This window comes from Pan paniscus, chromosome 1 (assembly GCF_029289425.2).
Source record: "Pan paniscus chromosome 1, NHGRI_mPanPan1-v2.0_pri, whole genome shotgun sequence".
In the NCBI taxonomy this organism is placed as follows: Eukaryota; Metazoa; Chordata; class Mammalia; order Primates; family Hominidae; genus Pan; species Pan paniscus.
Genome location: NC_073249.2, coordinates 41,054,329 through 41,071,241, shown reverse-complemented (window position 1 = coordinate 41,071,241; position 16,913 = coordinate 41,054,329).

Sequence of the window (16,913 nt, the reverse complement as noted above, 5' to 3'; positions counted from 1 at the left end):
TTGTACTTCACTTTCCTGTCACACACTCCTGCAAGATGCTGAACCAAAAGTGCCCTTAGAACTAGCTGGGCTCCATAGAAGAACATAATATATGTTATGTATGTATTATGCACATACACATATCTGCTACATATATTATGTATAGATATACAGACACACAAACATACATACATATATATATATATATATATACACACATACACATATATCTATGTTAATATCATATCATGGCCAAGATAGTCCTGTTCTCTGTCACATTTGGTTCCAGTGGAGTTGGCGCAAAGCACTGAAGATAAGGGATAGAGGAGTAGAAATGAGCCCCAAATGCTACATTCCTTAGGTAGAGTCTAGTAGGGTTCCATTATTTCCTCTCTCAATTCCCGTTACCTCTGATACTGGGACATCCCAAGAGTCTTTGGTAGTCATTAGCATTGTCCATTAAATATTTTCCAGATGCATGATAGGACTGCACTTACTTGCCTAAATAGAAGCAAAAGGGCCACTTTCAGACAAACGCTCCTAGAGCAGAGTTGTGATTCACCACTCTCAGAAAGCAGCTGCTCCATCAGCTTGGTCCCAGAGTGAGGACAATGATGAGCAAGCAATGACGAACAGGAAGGGAGGAAGGGACTAGCTTAATTGGGTGCAATTAGCCTACATTGACATAGGTCAGGCATTTATTCACCCACCGTCTTGTACTGCCATGCACTAGGGTTGTGAGATGGAGCTTCATTATGTTAAGTCACTAAGATTTGCAGGTTATTGGTTACCACAACGTAATCTAGTCTTCCTCGACCTCTGCAGAGCCACTGAAATCGAGTTTTCTCCTCACTAAATCCTCTGGGTGGGGATTCCACAGGGAAAGGTGGCCATGATATGATATTAACATAGATATATGTACATATGTGTATGTGTTTGTGTGTGATAACATATATATGTGTGTGTGTGCATGTGTGTGTGTGTGTATATATATATATATATATATATATTTCCCTGCTGCTCCTGCTGCCCTGAGCTAACCTCTGTGGGTGGGGAGACATGGTTCTTCATCCTTACCTGATTTGTTCCTGACACTCTTATCAGTTGGAGCTTGAACCATTGCTTCGCCACCATGTACACCACTTCCTTTGGGGAACTGCTCCTGCCTCCCCAGCCTTGAATGCAGGCAGGCTTCCTGCGGCATGAAGAAAGTCCATCTGCAGTAGAAGTGGGTGCTGTCAACATACACAGCAGCAGAAACAAGAGCTATGGAAAGAGAGAAACCTGACAGTTTTGTGAGCTAAGAAATCTCTCCCGGTTCTTAAACTAATCTCAGGTGTTTATCTAACAGTGGTAACAGAAATAATTCTTACTAATTCATCCAGCAATATTAAATCTTCTCTCTCTGAGTGATCCTGCTTTCCCATTTTGCTTCCTTTTATGCTATGGTGGCAAGTACACAAGTGACTCCAGGTCCTTGGTCGAGATCTTCTTGGTAAACAGGCACTCAGCTCTGAGAGCCTCAGGGCTATGCAATCATTAAATTCTCTTAGCCAGAAGTCAGATAGACACGCGCTTCAACTTCCTGAAGACAGCTGGAACCAAAGTAAGTAAAAAGACCTATAAGCAGATAAAATGCAGTCCATACAACTCATACTCAACCTCTTGAATATTACTCTAAGTATTATCTATTCATAAAACCTCAGAGTTAATTTCCTCTCATTGTACTTAAGATGATAATACTTTCTCAATTTTCTTCTACCTTGGAATATAAGTAGTCAATTCAAAAGGATGGGGAGGGAGTGCTTTTCCTCTCAGTGGTGGAAAGTGACACTGGCTAGTCCATCAAAGAAGAATCAGACAAACTACAAATGACAAGCAAAATGCTTCAAGACTGGGGCCATAAGATGTTAGAAAAACAGTGTTTTATATAACTAACACCTTCTGTATCTCACTGAACATCATTGCTTTTACAGCTCCGTGCACAAGAAGACGCTACTAGTGGTGACCCTAAGTCAATATAATGTTAAATTCTGTTTGGGATATTTGGTTTATTAAGGCAGGGGGCTGTTTAAGTTAATTAAAAAATATGATATGATGAATTGTTTCAAATGCTTGGCATTCAAGAAGTTAAATCCCCATTTTTTTCCTTGGCAAATTTATTTATGTAGAACAGTCTTTCTTTGATAGTGCTGAGTCCATGAAGTGAACTGTATTGTTTATCAATATAAATAATTTACAGTACGGACATATTTATCTTGTTTGTGTGCACACTGTTTAGTATGAGATAATGTTTGTGGATGTGTTTTGTAATCGGTAGAATACAATACAATGTGCTTTATCATCGTACTCCCTGGAAGTCCTGAATGACATTGATATTCATTGGCTTCTTCTTCCTTAGGAATCCCTGGATGAGCCATTCTCAATGTTTAGTGTACATAAAGTTCCACTGGGAAGCTTGTTGAGAGTGCAGATTCCCAAGTCTCATTCTTAGTTATACTGATTTAATTGATCTGGGGTAGAATCCAGAAACCTGGATTTTAAATAAGGACCACCCCCCTCCCCTGTCCTGCTGTTCCAAATGATTCTCACACAGGCAGTCCAAAGTCTAACCTTTTACAAAATACAGATCTCTGCTGGTCTACAGCCCCCAATTGCCCTGGGATGGTTCCCTTTTTCCCACTGGGCCTGAAAGGAAATCTTCCCCTCTATACAGTGTCTGTGTCAGAACCCAGACCTGAGTCATTGAACAGAGGGTGGAAATCATAAAATAAAATAAGATCTGGTTGAAGTGACTGGAATAAGTTGGAGAAAAAAAAAATAAAGACTTCCTAAGTCAAGTTTTAGGTGGTGGTATAATTAGAATTATTATCCATTATTTATGTGGCAGATGATGTTCATGAGGTGCTTGATGACTCTGTCTTAATAGGCAGTGGTTCTGCTGAAGGAGAAGGTGACATTGGTCTGTTCTTTCTCCCTGCTGCTTCCCTCCCGCTGTCTCTACTCTTCTATTGAGCCCAGCTAGTTCTAACGGCAGTTTTGGTTCAGCACCTTGCAGGAGTGTGTGATAGAAAAGTGAAGTACAAAATTAAGAGCCTTTGATTTAGCAACTGGTGGCCATCTTTGTGTAATGTGCCAGTTGTTTGATAATACTCATGGCCATTCCTTGACCACCATCTCTGTGTTGGACATTTGTCATCTATGATCTCATTAAATACTCATAACAGCCTTTCAAGTAGACTTTACCTCTTTAAAGATGAGGAAACTCAGGTTCACAGAGGTTAAGTGACCAGCCCATGGCAACACAGCCAATAAATAGTGCAACCAGGTGATCTGAGTCTAACATGCATCACCTTTCCACTACTTGTCCCCAAGAGCTCTCAAAGAAAAGAGCACATTAGGGCTCTTTTGTCTCTGTAGGTCATCCTGGATCTCGTTAGTGCTTTGCTCTTATTATGGTCAATAGTGACCTTTGCCCTCTCTTGCCAAATTCATTTAGTCTTCTCTGCTTTTTCCCAGTGTCATGGCCTAGATTGCTCTATAAAGGGGCACTTTTGGCAGAGCAGGGATCCGTCTTAACCCGAAGCTTTCTGAGAACAAAAAGCACTGGGTACGTGTCATCCTTCCTCTGTCAATGAACCCCATGAGCTTTGCTGTTGCCTTTGCTATGACAAGTAATTTTTTCCTTCTTTCACCTGAACATAGCCTTTCGAAAATCAAGACCTATTATGTAAGGCTGGCATGTCCTAGGAGAAAGGGAAAACACAAAGTTAAGCATAGTCTGTCAAAATCAGGGGCAACTGGGCTTGAAAAATCCTTGCTCTTCAGGGGCAGTGATATCCCAGTTTAGTGTAATGAAAGTCATCGTGCCCAGTGTCGTCTAACAATCTGACTTTAATGGGGTTACTATAGCTGGGGTAAAGCATTTTATATGGAACCAGGTTTACATTATCCTACTCTTTAGAGATCTTGCTTGCAATGCTGTTCAAATCCTTTAATCCATAAATAGGATTCCAGACAGCACTGGGCTGCCTTCCAAAACTGTAATCTTCCAGTATATGAATTATCACCAAAAGATTAGGGTGTTTCTAGTAATAACATTTCAAATAAATCAGCTTTCATGGAGGAACAACAAACTAATATTGGAAATAACAATATAAAGACATTTATATAGCCACTTGCTAGAATAACTTCCCTAACCAGGGGCTTCTTTTCTCATTTACATTCATTCTGTTTGAAAAGTCTTTTTTCATTTATTGTCAGCTGCTGGCTTTAGCCTTAAAGCATGCCACATGTTCCCTTGTCCTGGGACTCTTTGATGCCTGTGAAATCAGCAGTTCTGTCTACCTAGGGATGGTCAGAGATGTTGACTACTCTCCCTAGAAACTCTAGGTCCCTTTGGTCTTTCTCTTTGACTCTGAGGAAGTGTGTAGGAAAAGCTACATTTACATTTCAGGCTGGAAAATACTCTTTCGGGGCTTCATATCAAAGATTATAAATGAGATTGTGATGTAGAAGACAGAGTTCCTTGCATGGATTTAGGGATTGAGTCCTTTTTGGTGGCACAGAGATCTGTTGACAGTAAAGATTTACTCAGCATGTATACACCATGGTGATGACCCCAAGGCTGTGTGATGTGAGCAGACAGGACTTGCCTTATACCTTGATGAATTCTGGCTACATTGCTCACCAGTCTTAGGAACACGGGGCAACTTTCTTCACCCCTTTGTTCCTCTATTTTCTCATCTATAAAATGGGGATATGTACTACCCTATGGGGTTATTGAAGTTAAATGAAGTCTCAGTGGTAAAGTCAGAACTCCATACTATGAGTTTTTTCGTCTCCTTTTTACTGTTCTTTTAAACCATTTGAGTTCATGGTGATGCGGCTGATAGATAGTGAGGAGCTTCCCTCTCTTAGCCACAGATGGCTGCTTTGAGAAATACCTCCAGGCTAGAAGCAAAGATATTTGCTTAATGCCCATTTCTGTGACTCATGTCTGTGACCTTGAGAGAGTTGTCACACTTCTGGATCTCCATTCCATCTTCTATTAGAGAAAGTGTCTAGCTCCTTTCTACCTTGTTAGGTGAGAAGGCAGTAAAGTCAGTATTCATATATGAGCTCACATTTTAAGGAGACATTTCATAGTCATAGAATTTTAATGCTAGTAGAGGTTATCTAGGAAGAAGAGGAATTAACATTTATTAAAAGTACTCACCATGTTCAAAGTACCTTATATGCTTTGCCATATTTACTTTTAACAACCTCATTAGGGAGGTGGAGTTATGCCCAATTTACAGATGTGGAAGCTGAGGCTCAGAGAGTCACTTTTAGTTAATTTACTCCAGATTGCACAGCTAAGATGTGGTGGAGACAGACCTCAAAAATTATATAACTCCAAAGTCTTCCTATTGCACTGTTTTTACCCTCCACGATTCTTATTTTACAGATGACCAACAGAACTGGACTTAAATCATTCATCCATGGACTTAGCTGGCTAGTGAAAAATGCAGGACTAGAACCTGAGTTTCCTGATGGCTATTCCTGTGCACCAGCTCCCCACCCAGCCCTGAGAATTGGTAGACATCGTCTAATGTCACCGTATGTCTTATATTATTATTTCAAAGACGTTTTGTTTTCATTTCTGATGGCTTTTCTACAGACACAGGCTCCTGACATTTTAGTTCTAAGACTCTCTTCTTATATGAAAAGGTTGGAATAGTTGATTTCTTTGGTTCCTGCTAGCTCAAAAATTCTATTATTCCTATGACCCTCCATTCCCCATAGTAGTTAATGATCTGTAAAGAAACACTTAAATGCACCGGTTTACTACCTTCTCACTCTGCAACCTAGAGGGAAGCCAGCTATTAATTTTTTTTTCAAAAGGGAGATCTGAGACCCACATTGCTTGAGCAACTAACTCAAGGACATAGCTCATCAGTGGCAGAGCCAGGCCTGGAATGCTCGAAGGAGATTGTGTTTTGTTCACCTGTTAACCTCAACCCTTAGCAGACGGGCTACTTGTTTACAGTAGAATAAATATGCTCGTGCATTAATGAGCCATGAGTGAAGTTGAACCCAGGCTTCCCATCCCCCAGTATAGGCTTCCATCAGCAGGTCCCTTTTCCCCCAAACCTTTCGTAATGAAGGAGATTTGCCTGTTTGCTAAGTGCTTCATATGTTAGGTTTCCTAAAAGCAAAGTGGCTCCACAGAGTACATTTCAAAAAGTGGAGGTCTTATTTGTTATTTGCAGATCACTGGGGTGGCAGGTCTGAATTCAGACCTGGGAGGATGGATGAGTGAATTTGCACACACCACTCCAATCTACTTCTACTCTTTCAATTTAAGGCAGCATTATTAAATTATTAATGGGATGGGAGAGGGGATGCCTGGAGAAGAGATATTTGTGAAATGTCTCTTCAGATTAAAGGAGCTTTGAAATGGAAAGCATTAGCCCTCTGATTAACTGAGCCCTGCACTTTACATTTTGGACTTTAAAATAAAAAAGAAAAGAGAAAAATCACCACTGTGTTTTTGGAAGCTTGTGTCATTTTTTTTTTCCTTTCCCTTTCCAGCCTTCCGCTTAGCTGCCCCGAAAGGCAGGCGATGATGAATGGCGCCTACTACAAAAGAAAGCCGCAGGCACACATGGGCCCGGTGTTGTTTCTGTCAGGGCAGCTCAAAGGGAAGGCCGCACCACACGGTGAGTTCCCCCTTTTCTCCCTAAACAAATGTTGTTTTTACTGAAGTGGGGCTGGTCTGATTTAATTACAGGGGGAGAGAGAAAGAGACCATCCATTCTTCTGCTCCATGGAGAAGAGGCATTGGCAGGCTTGGGTGGGATGAGAACCAGAATGCACCAGTCCTCAGGGCCCCTGGCTCAATTACTCTTTCTGCCTTGGTTTCCCCATCTGTCAAAACCAAAACAAAGCTTTCCTAGCTGTCTCAGGGGGTGTGGAAGGACTGCTTTTATAAACTAATCTGATGACACAAAGTGTGGGAAAGGGCAGAAAGGGGCATGAGAGGGTCTGTGCCAACCAGCGGCAATGACTTCATACATTTGTTTTCTGTCATTATGAGAGGTGGGGACAGGGCTGGGTAAATGACAAGGGCTGAAACATATTTTTCCTTGGGGATTTTTTGGAATAGACCAGGTGCCACTCTTCATTTCCCCAAACACAGGCAAAGATACTATTGTTTAGATGATATTTAAAATCATGAAGGCAGAGGAATGGACTTGACCTCCAGAAGACCTTTCTCAGATCAGGATTCTGGGACACAGATTTTCGCAAGCAAGTCTGTGCTCTGGGCACTGAAGACAATGCATCTTCATTGAAAGGCGCTCCATCCTTCTCCCAGCTTGCAGCACAGGGCTGGTTCCACTCATTAGCGGGCAGGCCCGTTTCTCAGGCGCTGGCCTGCTCTTCTTAAGCAACTATTGTCTCCTTTCCTATTCAGCTGTCAGCTCATTCCCTATGATGCTGCTGACTTTCAGCCTGAAAAGGGTCTTTTCCCTGCTGGGCGGTGAGGCAAGCTCCACCCAAGGGGTTGCAGCCCCTCCTCTCTGCTTCAGAGAAAGAGCCGGCATCCTCCTAATACTATCCAGTGATCTTAGCTGGCCCTAGCCCAGTGAAAATAAGGAGATGTGAAGATGAGTACATTAATAACTCTTATTCATATTTCTAGATACCTCTAGGGTTGGGTAGACAGGTTATGTGGAGGCAAAATATATTAGTTTAGGAGTAAAAAACATGAAACATGATGACAAATCCACCAAGGGTCAAATGAACCATGCATTTATTTTTAGAGATTAGGCAAAACCCCAAAGATTCCATGCAATATTACCTGGGAGAAGTACTAAGGCTAAAAGGCCAGATTCTGAGGTTCTTGTTTTCATTGTGGAACTGACCAGTTAGTTTATCTGAGTCCAACATGTTGCAAGGCTAGTGACTGATGATAAATCACTTGGCCAGAGGGTGAGCCTAATGCCTCTCTGTACCAGCTTAAAAACAGATCTACTTATAGACGTATTGTGTTTTATGGTACATAAAAGAGTAGCAGTCTTAAATTTGGAAAATTGTATTATTCTCTAGACACACCTCTCACTAGTTTGCCTTCTGGATTCCAATTTATATTAAAATAGATTGAGAAAAGAGGAAGCAGAAAAAATATTGTAATTCTTTTTTTTTTTTTTTTGGAGCAGGGTCTTGCTCTGTTGCCCAGGCTGTAGTGCAGTGGTATGAACATAGCTCACTGTAACCTTGAACTCTTGGGCTCAAGAGATCCTCCCACCTCAGCCTGCTGAGTAGTTAGGACTGCAGGTGCATGCCACCACACCCAGCTAATTTTTTTAAAAAAATTATGTAGAGACAAGGTCTCACTTTGCTTCCCAGGCTGGTCTCAAACTCCTGGCCTCAAGTAATCCTCCTGCCTGGCCTCACAAAGTGTTGGGATTACAGGCATGAGCCACTGTGCCTGGCTTTGTAATTCTATATAAACTGGAGTTTTAGTGATCATTATTGAGAAAATATTTCCAAAAAATGAAAAATAATATATTGCAACCCCCAAACCAGTCATCTTTCTCTTTCCTCCTGGGGTGGCTCCGGGTAAACCTTGTTTGGAATGTCCCGGACAGGACAGACTGGCTGCAGCATTGCTATAGCATCTCTCCTGGGCTTGCTGGTGATGGAGGCAGGTGAAATCGTGGCTTGGGGAAGATAGAAAGGTGAAAAGTTCATGATATACTTGAAGCTGAAACAATGAAAATTGTATATCCATTAGAGGGAAGAGAAGAGGGAATTTCTAAAATTGCTAATGGGACTAATTTGCCCATTTTCCCTTGAGAGGCAAGTTCATCCCACACTTCAGGATGTTATGGATCTCTTGCAGTTTCCTGCTGTCTTACAAATTTTCTGTCACGTGGCATCTCTTTTCTCCCTTGCTTTATTCTTTGGCATTCCTTTTCTCCACCTCAGGCTTCCAGATAATCAGCCTCATGATGCCAGGTGACTTGCTCCCGTTCAGCATAATTGAGTCTTCACATTCACTTGAAACTTGGGGCCCTTTGGAGCTGGCCAAGCCTGGTAATTAAAATGTCCCCTTCATCTTTAATTGCTTCATTTAACATCTAGTGCAATGGTTTAGGAGGGCATGTGCCCTCTGCAACGATCTGGTGTGCCCCGGATAACTGACAAGCAGCACCTCTTGCCCCTGGCTCAGGAAGATTAGTCTGTTTGGGGGCTGGGCATCTTCAAATTCCAGCCATCCTTTGACCCACTGTGCTTTCTCACTTGCTTGGGAAATGTAATTTTAATTTCCTCTGCCTTCCTGGGTGTCAAGTGGGGACAGTGTCTGCCCCACCCTCACATACAGAGAAGATATTACATCTCCCAGGAAACTTATCATTGCACAGACCACACACTCTTACCTGAATCAGGGTGCAAGGGAGTGGGGAGAAGCTTAGGGCTGGGAGGGAAAAATCTGAGTCTGAGTTGCAGCTCTGCTAGTTCCTAAGGGGGTTGTGGGGGCCAGGCCCTTGCTGCATTCCCTCAAGTCTCACTCTCCTTTCTTGCAAATGGTGCAGTGACACCCACACCACAAGGTTACTGGGGGGACTAAATGAAGCAAGTGAGAGAAGTTTGGTAATGCCTTAAACAGATGAAAAACAAAATGTAAGTTAAGATTGTGGCACAGAGGCCATCTGGGATCATGAGTGTGACTAAAAGAGATGGCCTCTCCCTTGCATCCTTAAGCATGGCTGTGGGAGGGACAGCGGAAGAACCAGGCATGAGTTGGGTATGGCAGGAGGGGGTGATGATGCTTACAGGGGGAGTGCTGCTGCAGGTGGCCTCAAGGTCATGATTCTTTGCCTCCTCTTCTCTATATTGATTCTCCTAAAGAAAGTTTGTTGGGTGGCAGGGGCAGGCCCCTTCCTGCCAGAGGGATTTCATGGTGCCACTGGAAATCATGGATGAGGTGGCAGGAATAGGGAGCAGAATCTCTTGCTGATAATTTGAAGAATTGGTCAATGTGAAAAGATAGGATTACATTTTCACAAATAATTTCATATGTTTAAGTCCCTTGGAGAAAGTCTAGCAAAGTGGTTGAGCATTCCTGGGAGCAGAGAAAATTATGTTGGTGTTACTAAGACGTCTCCAAGTTGAAAGTGTAGAAAAAAAGGTAAAAGTATTGCCATGTCCCTCTGAAATTTTAAACGAGCTTAACGATACTTTGAATTGAGCAACTTCTACCTCTTAAGCATCAAAAAATATTAGAGCTTCCATTTGTAGAACATGTGTGCGTTTGTGTGCATTCCTGTGGGTACCTGTGCACATTTGGGTGGATGGGATTTGGGGAGAGGAGAATCCTTCATCTGGATGGGGATGAGATGATATGGGAAGAAAATGCTAAAGCTGGGCATTTTGAACTGGCCTGGTGATTTGGAGAAAAATTGACCCTCGGTGAATGCCAGATTTTGCAAATAAAAATACAGGATGCCCAGTTAAATTTGAATTTCAGATAAACAACAAATACTTTTTAGTATACATAAGTAGCATGAAATATTTAGAACATACTTATAGTAAATAATTATTTGTTGTTTATCTGCAATTCAAATTTGGATGGGCATCCTGTGTTTTATCTGGCAACCCTACTTGGGGTAGAGTGGTGTGCAATAGCAGTGTCTTTGGACTATGAAAGAAGTATACAACTATTAGTGTTCTTCCAGTGTTTATGGTGTCTATAAGAACCAGAAACTTGGGAGCAGAAGGTTTAAGACCTTGTACCCAATCAAGTGTTTGGAAAATATTTTGTCATATACTGGAGAATAATGAATATGTTGAGAAAACCACCTGGTTATTCAGCACAGAATCACAGAATTCTGCATTTATTCAACACCAATCTTTTTAAATCCTTTCATTAACAAAGCATTTATTGAGCACCTAATATATCCCAGACATTCTGTTTGCTGCTTGAGTAACTAAGATAGAAAGCCAATTGTTATACTATGTTAGTTGGACTGCTTAGATTATAAGGAAAAAGGGGAGATCCATTCAAGAAAATCGAAGATGTCTTTTTCTCAGATAGTACATGTTTATCTCAGATTTCCTCTAAATTTCTGTTCTGTTCTCTTTTCTGCCAGCCAGCGTTTTCTGCTTACTCATTTTCCTCATGATCCCAAATGTCTACCATGGTAGCTAAAATTATACAGCCTTCCAGTTCCAACACCCACCCTCAGTATTGGCAAGTATGACTACTTAGTTTAAATCCATGGAGAGAATTGAGTTGGCCAGCTTGTCTTTTAAATACTCTGTCATAGGGTGCTCTGCAGATTTTGCTTTCCTGGCTCTTGGGTCAAGTGTCCACCCCAGTTCAATCAGCTGTGACCAGGAGAAGGGGCAAGATGGTGCTGCAGATTGTCTAGTATATTCAAAGTAATTGTCTAGCTCCTTACTTTCTCTTCTTCTCACACATTTAGTTCCAAAAATGTCCCTGCCTCAGTAAGCAATTATTTTTAAAGCTTAGTGGTAAAAAGTATAGACTATGGAGTCAGACTGACTGGATTTGGAACGTGGTTCCATCATTTTAGTTTTATTCTGCCCTTAAGAAAGTTATTTAAACCTTTCTATGCCTTAGTGTCCTCACCCATAAAATTAGGATAAAGAGAAGAACCACCTCATAGAGTTGTTGTACAAATACATGGAAAGCACTTAGAATGGATCAGAAGGTGAGCACTTAAGGAATAGTGGCAATCATTATCAGCATTTTCACATATACAGGCACGCATTGACTCAGCCTCTTCCCATTAGGAGAAAATACGATGTCGTGACCTGTATTGCATCCAGAGTTTAAGTCAAAGGGCCACTTCAAAGGCTTATTTTCTAGGTGAACTCCATTTATTCCCTGGTAGCATTCCAATAGACTTAAAATGGTATATTTAATCAATATAAAATACCAGAGCAAAACACAAAATTATGATAATAAAGAAACAAAATATAATGAAATTGTAATACTGATTCTTACTCAGAAAAAGAGGGAGAAAAACATTATAGAACACCCACCTTATCTTGCAAGAGAGTCCTTCAGCCTTGCATATACGGTATCGTTTTTTTCCTCTAACAAGATCCATTTGTTGGTGATAAACTATTGGAAGAAGTTTGGGTAGCCCAGGCCTCTTTCTAAGACCTATTCCAGTTGGTGCATGCAAAGGCCAGCATCTGTTAAAATAAGGCTGAGTCTTTTAAGAACAGCCTAGCACCTTTTACAAAAAACAGCCACTTGCCCACAGACACAGCTATAAAAAGCTGTTACTGTCCTGCAAAGGTCAAATCCCATGTGGCCCATGGAAGCCTCAAGCCTCTGCCTCTGCTACACAGAAGCATCAGCCTCTGCTACACAGAAGCATCAGCCTCCCCATGTGTTACTTTCATGTACAAATGTCAGCCTTTGTGCCTATCTCAAAGGCCTCTCAATCAGTGCATTAACTGTTGAGGTTTTGGGGCTGATAATTGCTCTCACTCCTTACATCCCCTTTTAAGTTTGTAATCAATTGAAAAATAGAAGAATAAAACATGGAGTTAAAACAATAGTAATACTAGAGTTGAGAATGCATGGTTTGTATTTGTAATCAGACTTATTTTAAATCACCCTTTCTTGCCTGTTAATCCGTAATATTGGAAACAGAGAGACAAGAGCCTCCAAGCCCACCACTGTGAGACCACCTGAGACCCCCAATTCTCTTTTGGAATTAGGAGTGGAAGTGAGTGCCTTCACCCCGTGGACAGGCAGTTTCAATAACCCAGAAGGTGCTGAGTGAAGCATGCCCCGTTTATTTATCCTCAGTGTCACCCATCATATAGTCCATTATATTTGCTTTGGAAGGAATTAATGATATGGAAGGAAGAACAGAAGCATCTTTTTGCCAAAACTTCAAAAATAACTGACCCTTCTATTTTAATGAGCAAGATTAAAACCTGGGGAGAAGGAGAGGATAGTTTGTTGACTTCCTTTGCAGAGGAATGTGTGCCTTGTTCAGGGAGCACTGCTTGAGATTCTATTACTATGTCTTAGTCCATTTTCAGTTGCTGTAACTGAGTAGCTGAGACTGGGTAATTTATAAATAAAAGACATTTATTTTGTATAGTTCTGGAGGCTGGAAAGTCCAAGGTTGAGGAGCCACATCTCGTTGGCTTCTGGTGAGCGCCTTGTACTATATCGTAACACAGTGGAAGGTATCACCATGTTCCCATCTCAGTGGAGCACTGAGAGGCAAACTGGTTCTTTTTTTTTTTTTTTTTTTTTTTTTTTTTGGTGGTGGGGGGATGGAGTCTCACTTTGTCACCCAGGCTGGAGTGCAGTGGCACAATTTTGGCTCACTGCAACCTCTACCTCCTGGGTTCAAGTGATTCTCCTGCCTCAGCCTCTCGAGTAGCTGGGACTACAGGTGCACACCACCATGCCCGGCTAATTTTTGTATTTTTAGTAGAAACCGGGTTTCACCATATTGGCCAGGCTGGTCTCAAACTCCTGACCTACTGATCCGCCCACTTTGTCCTTCCAAAGTGCTGGAATTACAGGTGTGAGACACCACACCCAGCTGCAAACTGGCTTTTATAACAGACCCACTCTTGTGATAACCTATTAATCCATTAACCCATTAATCCATGAATGCATTAACCCATACATGAGGGCAGAGTCCTCATGACCCAATCACTCCTTAAAGGCCCCACCTCTTGATACTGTTGTATTGGGGATTAAGTTTTAAGAATGTGTTCGGGAGGGGAGAAACATTCAAACCACAGCTGACTCCAAGGCATTTGGAGGAACCTTGTTCTTGATTTGGTACCTACAGAATGGCATTTATCTTCTACCTGAGGGAAGGGATAGGAGTAAATACCTGGGACAGAGTCAACACTGGATATTGAGATAAAGGAAGAGAACTCTGGAAGCACTTTTTGGACTTCCTAAGTCCCAGAGTCATTGACAAAGGAAAATGAGAATAAAATCTCTTAGTTCCTCCAAGCTTCCTAGGATTCAACAGTAGACGTTTGTGGGGAATAACTAAAGCCACCTGAGTTTGATCCAGTATTCACCTCATCAACTAGCTTTTATTGAGATCTATTATATGTTTAAAGAAATTCTCCTGCCAACTAGACCTCAAGAAACTTTGGTTCCAGTGGAAGCACACACGTGTGCCCCAATCCACAACCGCCCCCCTACACAACATGCATGTGCTAGCAAACATAGAGCAGAATTGTAATGCAGTAGGAGTTCAAAGAGGAGACAATGCTGGTTTTGTTTTGCCAGAGCCTTCGGGAACGTTTAATGGAGAGGACAACATTTCAGCATAACATTGAATGCCTGACAGGTTTTACGTAATTTGGAAGAAGAGAATGAGCATTACAAGCTCAGGTGGGGACAATTTAGAGAAAGAGAGCAAAACCTTAGTTGTTGGGAAGAGAATGAGCAAAATGTGTGTGTGTGCATGTGTGTGTGTGTGTGTGCACGTGCATGCGTGTGTGTTTAGTGAGGCATAAAAGAGGAAGTGTGTAAGGATACCAGACTAGAAAAATCTATATATTTTTTCTTATCTGTAAAATAAGAGCCTTTTTGTGCCTTCCCTACCTGACCTGTCCTGGGCATCTGTGGTGCTGCTAATGTAATTTCCATACTTAAGGAGAACATAAATTCCACAGGTGCCTTTTTTAAAAACACATAGGCTATCCACACCCATTCCCAACCACAGAAAATACTGTATTAATTTGATTCAGGAGCACCTTTTATGATAGCATCTTTCCAAAAGATACACACAAACACAGGCCTTGTCTCCTCTTCCTCCTTTTGAAGTATCAGCCTCCAGAGACTTATGGGAAAACAGTCCCCTCTGTAGCCTCAAGGACCCCATCTCCATCCTGTGTCTCCTTCCCAGGCATGTAATACCTTCCTTCCCTTCTCCAAGTAGCAATTCAGCTCGCTTCCCCATGGAGAGAACTTTTTTTTGCCTTTATCAGGAGAAGGCATGCCTACGCAACAGATACTCAAGGAAGTTATACATCCCACCCCTTCACCCCACCTCATCCAGACACACCCTAATAACTGGTTTTCTGGAGGCAACTATATCAGTCTTATAGTCCCCACAACTCTGGACTCTGCTCTTGAGAGGGGCATTGACTAATAAAAATCTAGGCTTTGTGGTGGTGATCATAAGTGAAGATAGATTTTAAAGAAAGAAGAGGGTAGGATAAAGTGGCTAAGGTGAGCTACACTGGGTGGGAAATGGGATCTGAACCGCATTGTTCAGGCTGAGGAGAATTTTGGTTAGTTGTTAAAAGGGAGAGGAAGGAGTGCCTGATGGAAATTTTGATCGTGCTTTGGGCATTGATGATACAATATTGGATGAGGTCAGTAGAGGTTAGGAATGAATTTCCCTGCAAAGTTCTTGGCTCAGATACCTTGATTTTAAGGCTGTGTTAAGTAGTTTTCTTTCTCCTATTTCCCATTCCTTCCTGGACTAGTCATATCACAAACATCAAGCTATAAAGAGATTTCTTTCAGCAAATAAAACTCTTTACTAATTCTAGTCCTTTCGGAAAGGCTGCTGGTGATCAGCCAACCACCCCCTCCTCCCCTCTTCTTCCCTCCCTAGGGCTTTTTATTTTTTTCTCTCTCTCCAGGTTGATAGATTCCCTTGATATAAGAGGGAAAGGGAGCCGCTAAAGAGTTGTGTGCTGTATATCTTCATCAATGTCTGGGCAGGCGAAAGTGAGAGCCTGAGTCAATTAAGTGGAACACCGATGGGGAAGGGGGCGTGGTTGGTACAGTTTTAGGAGAGGACGGCGCTAAATCAAGCACATAATTTCCAAAGTGCCACCCATCAAAATCAGCTCTAAACAAGTCTGTGGTAAATTTTTAAAGGAACGTTTTAATGATGAAATGACCATGTTTGAGATTATTTTGCAAGTAATTGAGTAAAATTCCCTAGTGGAAAATGTTTGGCGTCAAGTTCTTAAAAATGCTTCCTCCTCTTTTTTCCTAATGGACAGAGGCACAAACAGTCTCTAATCACATGAAACACAGCTCTCCTTTCCAGCCTGTAATTATCATGGAGATCCAGAGGGTGCTAGTTAAGGACTCTGTCAACTTATCCATTAAAAGAGCTGGAGTTAGGTGGGAGTTTGTGTGTGTTTTCCTTCTTTCTTTTTCCTTTAATTTTTTTTTTCTTTTTTTCTGAAGGAGTTCAGATCACAACCATTTCCAGTGAGGCTGAAACTTTGACACAGATTGTCAATGGGGGAGCAGATTATCCTCAACCAACCTTAAAATACATAGAAACAAAATGAGAGCTGCTTTGATTTGGAGGGGACCCAGTTGTCTTTCCGGCCCTTATTGTTTTCAAGGTTTCTGCTGATTTGGAGACTGGGTTTATGCTTGCTTTACAATTGCCAGGAAAAACAGAGGGGCTTGGTCTCTTGCTTTGAGGGGACAGGGAGGCAGACGCCAATGGTTCATGCCTATCCATGGAGTTACTCACCCCCTTCTCTTGCTCCTTCTCTTGTTGGTTGCCAAGAGAAGTGGGGGTAATGCTGGGCTTTCCATTGAAATGTTCCCCAATTAAAGAAAAAAGGCAACAAGAATGCTAAGAATTATTATTCAAAAGTATTTTTTCTTTCAGTTCTTTTCAATTATGGCTTCTGTTCTAGACCCAAATGGGGAACTTATGTATTTTAAGAAGAAAACGGCACAGGAGCAGGGTCGGAATGGGCTTCACAAAAAGACTAATCTCTGTACACTCCACTCTGGGCTTACATAGCACCCAGTCAGGAAGGCAAAACCCAAGCGTGAGGGAAAACTGTAAAATGTTTGTAACAAGTAAAGAATTAGATAACTCCTTATGGAAGGTACAAAGAGCCAGTGCAGATCTTTTGGATTATGTGAT